The sequence below is a fragment of the Cornus florida genome, unplaced genomic scaffold, assembly GCF_030987335.1.
Source record: "Cornus florida cultivar Cherokee Brave unplaced genomic scaffold, ASM3098733v1 CherokeeBrave_3.0.0_Hap2_Chr09, whole genome shotgun sequence".
Lineage (NCBI taxonomy): Eukaryota > Viridiplantae > Streptophyta > Magnoliopsida > Cornales > Cornaceae > Cornus > Cornus florida.
Genome location: NW_026775579.1, coordinates 19,405,461 through 19,413,738, shown reverse-complemented (window position 1 = coordinate 19,413,738; position 8,278 = coordinate 19,405,461).

The following is an 8,278-nucleotide window of genomic DNA, read 5'->3' as shown; positions in this document are numbered from 1 at the left end:
ATAATAGATGTCTCAAAACACCTGAGCATGTGAACATGTTATCATACAAGACATGTTATCAAACAAGACATGTTATCAAGATACAAATGACATATAAAAGCAAAACAACGTGAGTATGATATACACCCAAACCTCATCGTCCAAGGTATTCAAACCCGGATGCTCTAATACCACTTGTAATGACCCGAGTTTTTATTCAACCCGGTGCGTCAGTGATAACCCAAAAGTTAACTCGATAATGAATCTGAAATGCGGAAGCAAAAGAGAACCATGGCCTATAGATCTGTACATCATCCCTAAGACACAAAATTGGCTTCTCGAGGAGTCCCATGACTCAACGGAAGCAAGAAGGAAACAAGGGTTTCAAAACCCTATAAGAAATGGACCAAGGGTAAAATGGTTATTTTACCCATAAATGGGTGCCACCGTGCACACCATTGGAATGACAACAAAAAATTAATTAAGATGGACTCAAGAATCTCATGATTCGGAGTCTGAATGAAGGAGAAATGGCAAGACGAAGAAAAACGAGCACTTAAGGCAAAAGGGTAAACTAGTAATTATACAGGAATATTCAGGTGTAACCAAGTACAACATTGGATAGACAACAAAAAATTAGTCAAGTTCAAAAAAAGGTTCACTCGATTTGGAGTCCGAATGAAGGAGATATGGCTAACGGAAGGAGAAAGGGCAAAACGGTCAAAATGAGCCAACCCAAGCACATGTAACCGGTTACCAAACCTTCCTAACTGGTTAGGAGGCCAAAAATGAAGACCACAACACTACCCAAGCTCATGTAACCACTTACGAGAACCCTTCTAACCGGTTACTTGTGCTACAACTCAGCAAAAACCTGGTAGCAGGGGTTTTTGGGCAAAAAATGGAATTTTCAGGGCCAAGATGACATTTTTTGGAAAAACACAAAGAAGAAAACCCCTCAAAATTGAGTTTTCTAGATGATATTGAGGGAGAAAATGAAAAAAACTCGCTGTGAAATGCCCAAAATGCCCCTCCATGAAATCAGGTTATGAAGGTTAAAAGCTGCTAAAATGTAAAACTAAAAGCTGAACTTTGCGATGGATTTATGGTACCAAGACAACATTTTCTAGAAAAACATGAAGAAGAAACCCCCACTAAATTCACATTTTCTATTCAACCATGTTGAAAGAAGAAAATAAAACTATAGTGAAAAGTCTAGAATATCCCTAGATCAGATTATGCAATAAAAACGCAACATACGTCTATAGGAGGCTCAAATCACCAAGGCTGGGGTTTTTCTTGAAAACGATCATGCACATAAACGTAACTTACCTATTTGGATGTGCTACAATGATCCATGGCTTAAAAATACCGCCGATGCAAAATCCGACCCCCAACGGCCAAAAAGGCAAAAATGAACTTGAAATGGAAAACATGAAATCCAAAAATATAAAATGGAGTCAAATGACCGTTTGTCCCTTGACCACACTTCATACATGATTAATGAGACCCTATGAAAGAATGAAAATGGAATTCCCACACCAGATGCAAACATGGTGAAGCAATGACTTGCGATTTTTCAAGGTTATCATAATATTTCATGAAATTAAAAGTTACATAGAATACAATATACATGTCATTGGCCTCCAGCCTCATCTCATACATGTCAAATACATTGTAAAGAGTGTACTTTTGTACACATTGCATACATGGAATCAAATATACACATTTTTACATAAAAGGCTATAAGTGGCATTTCAAGCTAACCTTTATAAGAATTAAGACCTTCAAATCTACAATCATCCAAGCAATGATGAACATCACAAACCAAGTCTTTGTACCTAAACAATACCCCCAGTAACTTCAGGGTGAGTAAACAAGTTTACTTGTAGAGAATGAGCATGCATAGACTCGATTTCTTTGCAGATTTTTACATTAACTTGAAACAATTCAAAAGGGTCATGCCACCTAACGTCTATGTCAAGGTGAGACTTTGGAAGCATCCTAAGCTATACCAGCAGTTGAAAAGAGATACACGACATGCAAGCATACTGATTACAAGTGTACTAAATGAAGATGAAAACATGCGAGGTAAGTATACAAGATATAGGCATACTAAACGAGATCGGAAACATACAAAGCAAGTATATAAGACATAAGTATACTAAATGGAATCTAGATACAAAAAGGAAGTGCATAGTTTCAAGTATGCTGAATGAGGTCTAAATACATGGAGTAAGGATAATATCTATACAATTAAACAAGAATGGAACATTCCACACAGCACGACAAGTTTAGTATATGAAATCAAGAACAATGCATAATATCTATGCAAGTAAACAAGATTGGAACCTTCTAGTTAACATGATAAGAGTTATACATGATATCAAGAACAAGGCCTAGTATCTATGCAAGTAAACAAGATTGGAACATTCCAATTAACACGATAAGGTTTGTATATGAAATCAAGAATAAGGCATAGTACATATGCAAGTAAACAAGATTGGAACATTCCAATTAACACGAAAATGTCTTAAATCTTCAATGAATACAACACTTGAAATTTAAGGAGTGAAATCACATATGAAGCATAAAATCTATGCAATTTACAAGATTGGAGTATTTCACAAAACATGACAAGTTTTAAATCTTCAAGGAATAGCAACTTGAAATTTAAAGAGTGAAATCAACTAATGTGGAGACTCGGATATCGCCTGAATTAAAACCGTACTCTTGGGATCACTTTAGGGCTACTAACCTATGAGTACCTTCCCCTAATGTGCACTATAGTATAGGGAGCTCTCTATCTCCCGTACTAGAACCAAGTCGTAGCCATGTCAATTCTTAATTGATATCCCAAGTTCCAAAATTAACAAGTTGTGCAAATCAAGATAGTATCAATATACAAGTAATGCATTAAACCACATTCCATGCACAACCAAGATTTTGGAACACACAAGTCATGCCTTAAGTCCTCAACTATAACGGCATGTGAAATGTCAAGAAATCATGGTATGCATCTACATAGACTATAAACTAGAATTTATAGCATAAGGAATCCATTGATATGAATATACCATAAGTATAAGACTAATGATTCGATTATTTGTTTAAAAACCCTTGAACAATTAAGTCATTCCAATGTAAGGATACAAGTTCATTAACTACATTAATGGAGCTAAGTTACAACAAGTCATGATACATGATAAAAAGACAAAATCCATATGAAATAGATGTCCAAATCATTATAACACTAAGTAGAAATTAGTTAACCTAATTAAGAAATTTCTCTAGAAATAAAAGTTATCCAAAAATTCTCAAAATAATATATGTGAATGTCCATTCAATGGTGTTGCAAATATCACATCAATTTCACAAAATGAGCAAGATATAAACATGTGGAATTTAATTAACATAGAAATAATTAAATTAATAATTTTCAATAGTTACCCAAAAATTCTTAAAATAACATATATGAATGTCCATTCCATGGTGGTCGCATATATCACATCAAAACTGTAAAATGGATAAGATATCATCATGTATGATTTAATTAATTTAAAATTAATTAAATCTCTAGATTTCAAAGGTTATTCAAATGATCTTAAATTAATATATATCAAGGATTAAGTCATGGCCATGCCATATATGAAGTAAAAAATGGAAAACAAGCAAGTTACAATTAAGTAAAATTTAAATTAATTTCTAGAACTTCAACAAAAGCAAGCATACAAGTTGTATAAGCATCAATAACATGCAATATAATAAGAACATAAACTATAACACCCCTTACCTCAATTTGAGATGAAAATCTCAAATCCCCATTGAAAGAAAAGTGCTTTGAATCCGACGATACCGCGGGGGTTTTGTCAGGGACAACACGATGAACAAGAATCCCAAGGAAGCCCCATGAAAATCATAACTTGACATCAAACCTAAACTCAAAAAATGGTCAAAAATGGGTTCTAATAAGGGGGAAAGGTAGAGCACGTCGAGGCCTACGATAAACGTTAAGGCCGAAGACTTTTCAACAAGGAAAAGTGGTTCAAAGGAGGAGAGAGATGGTGGCGGCCATGGCTACCATTGAATCCGGCCAAGAGAGGGGAGGAAGATGATGAAATCTGATTTTTTGACTTTAAGTCCCCTATTTATAGAAAAACCCTAAAAATGCCCCAAAAGGGCCCGCCGGATCTGGAAAAGTGGAATTTGAGCAGACGCGCTCAAACGGCGAAACTCCGTGAATGAAAAAGAACCAAAATGAGAAAATATGAACAACGGAAGAAACAGCGTCAAAAACTGAGTCTCCGAGCAGAGAGATATGCGTAAAACAAGTTCGGTGACAACTAGGGTCAGAAATCCCTAAAACTGGGGAAAACGACCGGAAGAGAATTTCAAAAGTTTACGACTCAATGAAATGTGAAAATGAATCCCATACGAGAATCCAGGCTCAAATTGAAATATTTTGCAATAACTTTCGTTAATTGCACAACTGGCCCAAAATGAAAATATCTTCCAAAAATATCTTCTTAAAAACCCCTGAAATAAAATATCTTCAAAAGATATTTATGAAAAATACCCCAAGAAAAGAAAAAGATTTTAAAGAACTGTGCATCCATGCCCCTACGGACACTGGGAGCAACCAGAGTACTTTTCTACAAAAGTAAAGATACGTATTTCATGGAAACCACTTAAAATGAAGATACGGGAAGTCAAAAACCAACTCCGAGCATGAAAAGTAAGGTTGTGCCAAAAAGTGACAAACGGGGAAGTGACAAAACAGGGAAAAAGACGAAAAGTGAATAGTATCCGAAAATTGAAAATGTAAAAATGACTCGGTCCTTAATGAAAGTTGTCAATCTAAACGAAAGAGTCTTGGAAACCATTTCCAAGCACTTGAGATGACACCCAGTGACAAGAAACAGAGCTCAGAAAAGAAAATTAAACAGAAAAAATTTATTCGTAAAATTTTAGGAAAAGGAAAGGAAAGAAAATGACCGGGTCATTACATAAAATTTCTAAGCGTTGATGAAAAAGATGCTTCAGAAATAAAGTGAAGAAAAATGGCCAAGTATAGATTTTCTGCTCGAGCATTTCCTAAAAAGCTTGAGCACCAACCAAAAACTCGAGCAAAAGCTTCTTTACTCGAGTCTTTTCCCTTTAGTTAGATTTCTTAATTACGGGATTAATTCTAATTAAGTCCTAAAAAGTCCCAGACAGACCCAAATGACCCCAAAAAACCAAAAGCCCATCCAATCCTTGATAGAAATCAGTTACTTCTGTAAAAGGACGCACAAGGCAACAGAAAAGCTCTCTCGTTCACTCTTGTTATTTCTTCTTCTTTCTTGCAAATAAGTGGCGGCTTTTAGGGTTTCTGAGTTTCTCTAAAGCACTGAAGGTGAAGATCTTTAGAAGAGAAATGTAGTCTATGATGGTGAAGTCTACAACAACATAGATGATATCCTTCATCGTCCTAAGTAGCTAAATCTTCTCTTGGGGCATTGACATAACCCAAATCCGATTACTATGGTTTGATTGTTCTATACTTTGGGATTTTAATTATTTAAGTATTTTGATTTCATGACTTTGAGCAATTTCTTTAGATCTTCTAAGCAATCGGGATTTTAATTAAATAAATTAGTTTTTGAGAAATTAATACCTTGTCTTAGATTTGATTCTTTTAAAACTATATTCAACCTATTCTTATTATGTGAGATTGGCGGCTACGGGCTTCTTGGGCAATAAGAATAGAGATCATGCAATGATGTTCAAATATTTTTTGTGAATGAATGTTTTCATAGTCTATGCTTTAGGAAGACGAATTATACTACAAAATTAGTTAGAAGTAGGTATGTAGATAATTCTTGCTAACCAAATATAGGTTATTAGTAACTAAAATTCATGAATCATATTTCTTTAAATTGAATTAAATGAATGTAATTGAGTTTAATTCTGAATTATACATAAGTGTTAAAATCACAAGGTTGGACAATTGACCATAGTATGAGGTTCGTGGTGAAGTCAATCCCTAAGATCTTCTCTGTCTGATCTCAATCCTTTTAATTGGTTTAATTTTGTTCATGTTATGGAATCACACAACACAATAAACAAGCTATCCTTCTAAATTAAAATAGTATTAATTGAAAATTTGATAAATCACCATAGTCCCTAAGGTTAAACACCTGATATGTATCAGTTTATTACCACTCGCAATAGCACGAATCTTTATAAGATAGTACTATATGGAGGGTGTCGATCCCACAGAGAGATGAGTGTTCTTTGCTTTGTTTTTAACTAATAAAACTTATTTCTTGGTTTACAGGTAACTAGTTGAATTGATTGATTAATTGTTTGTCACGAACAAAAAATAAAATTAAACTGAAATTAAACTAAAGTGATCGGAGAGAGAAAAGTCTTAGAGCATTGACTTCACCACAACCTTTATACTATGGTTAACTATTCAACTCTGGGGATTTAACAATTATATTTTAAATAAATTGAACTTAATAACATTCGTTCAATTCAGTTTTTAAGGAAAGATATTTTATAAATTGTAGTTAACTATAACCTATCTGTGGGTTAGCTTGGACTATCCACCTACCTACTATAACTAATTTTGTAAACAATCCATCTTTCCTAAGCATAAATTATGAAAACATTCATTTATAAAACAAATATTGGAACACCATTACATGATCTCCAATCTTATATCCGGTAGGGCTTCGCCAAATACCGTCCAATAAGAATAGGGTGAGAATAGTCTAAGAACAGTTATATCTAAGATAAGGTAATAACTATTCAAAAACTATTTAAAACTTTAAAATCCAATTGAATTGTCTCAATTGCTCATAATCATGTAACCAGAAATATAATATATATTAAAAATATCCCAGAGTTAAAACAATCAAACCATAGTACTTAGATCGGGTTACATCAGTGCCCTAAGAGAGAATTTAGCTACTCATGACGATGCAAAATATTATCTGTCTTGTTGTCGTCTTTATCGTCACGAACGGCACTTCTCTTCGCATGATATTCACCTTCTAAGGTTATGAAAACCCTAAAAGCCGCCACCACAATATCAACCTTCTGAATAATACGAGAAAAAGAAACTTCTTTTATCAAGGCCTGTGCCTTCTTTTATAGAAGAAATAAGGGTTTGGTGGGCATTTAGGTCTTCTAGCCCATTTGGAGTGAAATACGACTAGGAAAAGAATAATCCCCATAACTTATAAATCCATCTGTCCTGGAAGGCTCGAGCTTAAAGAGTGGAGGTCGAGCTATGGGGCTCAGGCTCAAGCTTTAGGAATAAAGCTCGAGCTTTCTTGAATTATTCCTCGAGCTTAAAGGGATGGTGCTCGATCTTCAAATTTATACTTAGTTAAATTTCTTTAACTATTTTCCGAAGCGTCTTTTCCATCAACACTTAGAATATTTTTTTAGGGTTTTCTTCTTTTAACATTGCTCGATCCAAACATTATAGGGCTCGAGCTTTAGGTACCAAGCTCGAGCTTTTGGGACTCAAGGCTCGAGCTTTGAATGATAGTGCTCGATCCTTGAGGTCTGGTATGAGGCCCTGGGGGCTTGGTTTTCCTTAGAATCAACTCTTCAAATTCCGACGCCTCATGCTCGAGCTTGAGGGCAAAAGCTCGAGCACCTTAGGGTAAGGCTCGAGCACCACTTAGTAGGGCTGGAGCTCTGGAGGTACAAGGCTTGAGCTTTAATGCCTTACTGATTTTCTTCTTTTTCTTACAGGGCTCGAGCTTTAGAACTTAGGCTCGAGCTTTGGTACTTGAATTCTTCGAAACTTCACCAGTTAAACTCTCAGTTTGCTTTGAATGACCTACAATGACTATGTAAGCATCGATATCAGTCTTCTCATCATAAAGTCCTAGTTTTAACCGTTTCTCTGGGAAAATAAACACATAATAAGCATAAATCAGTCTAACAATGGATAGAAATATTACTTTAGGTCTTAACATACGTATATTTAGGTGCTCAAATATGCAATATTCAGCACTCATCACACCTCCAAACTTATATATTGTTAGTCCCTTAGCAATATAAAACTAAAGAGCCATTTTTGTGGGAATCACAGTTGCATTTAGCCTATGCAACAAGCCTTTAAACCCCTACGTTACCCCTAGTGGGCGAGTTGTAGTCTCGTGAGGGTTTTCAGTGATGGTACCCACAAACATCTCATACAGTGCCTTAATTGCACAATAAGCTCATTCAACCCTGTTTTCAAATCATAATATTCCTACAGTTCATCAATCAATCAAATATAGCAAGTACAACCAAT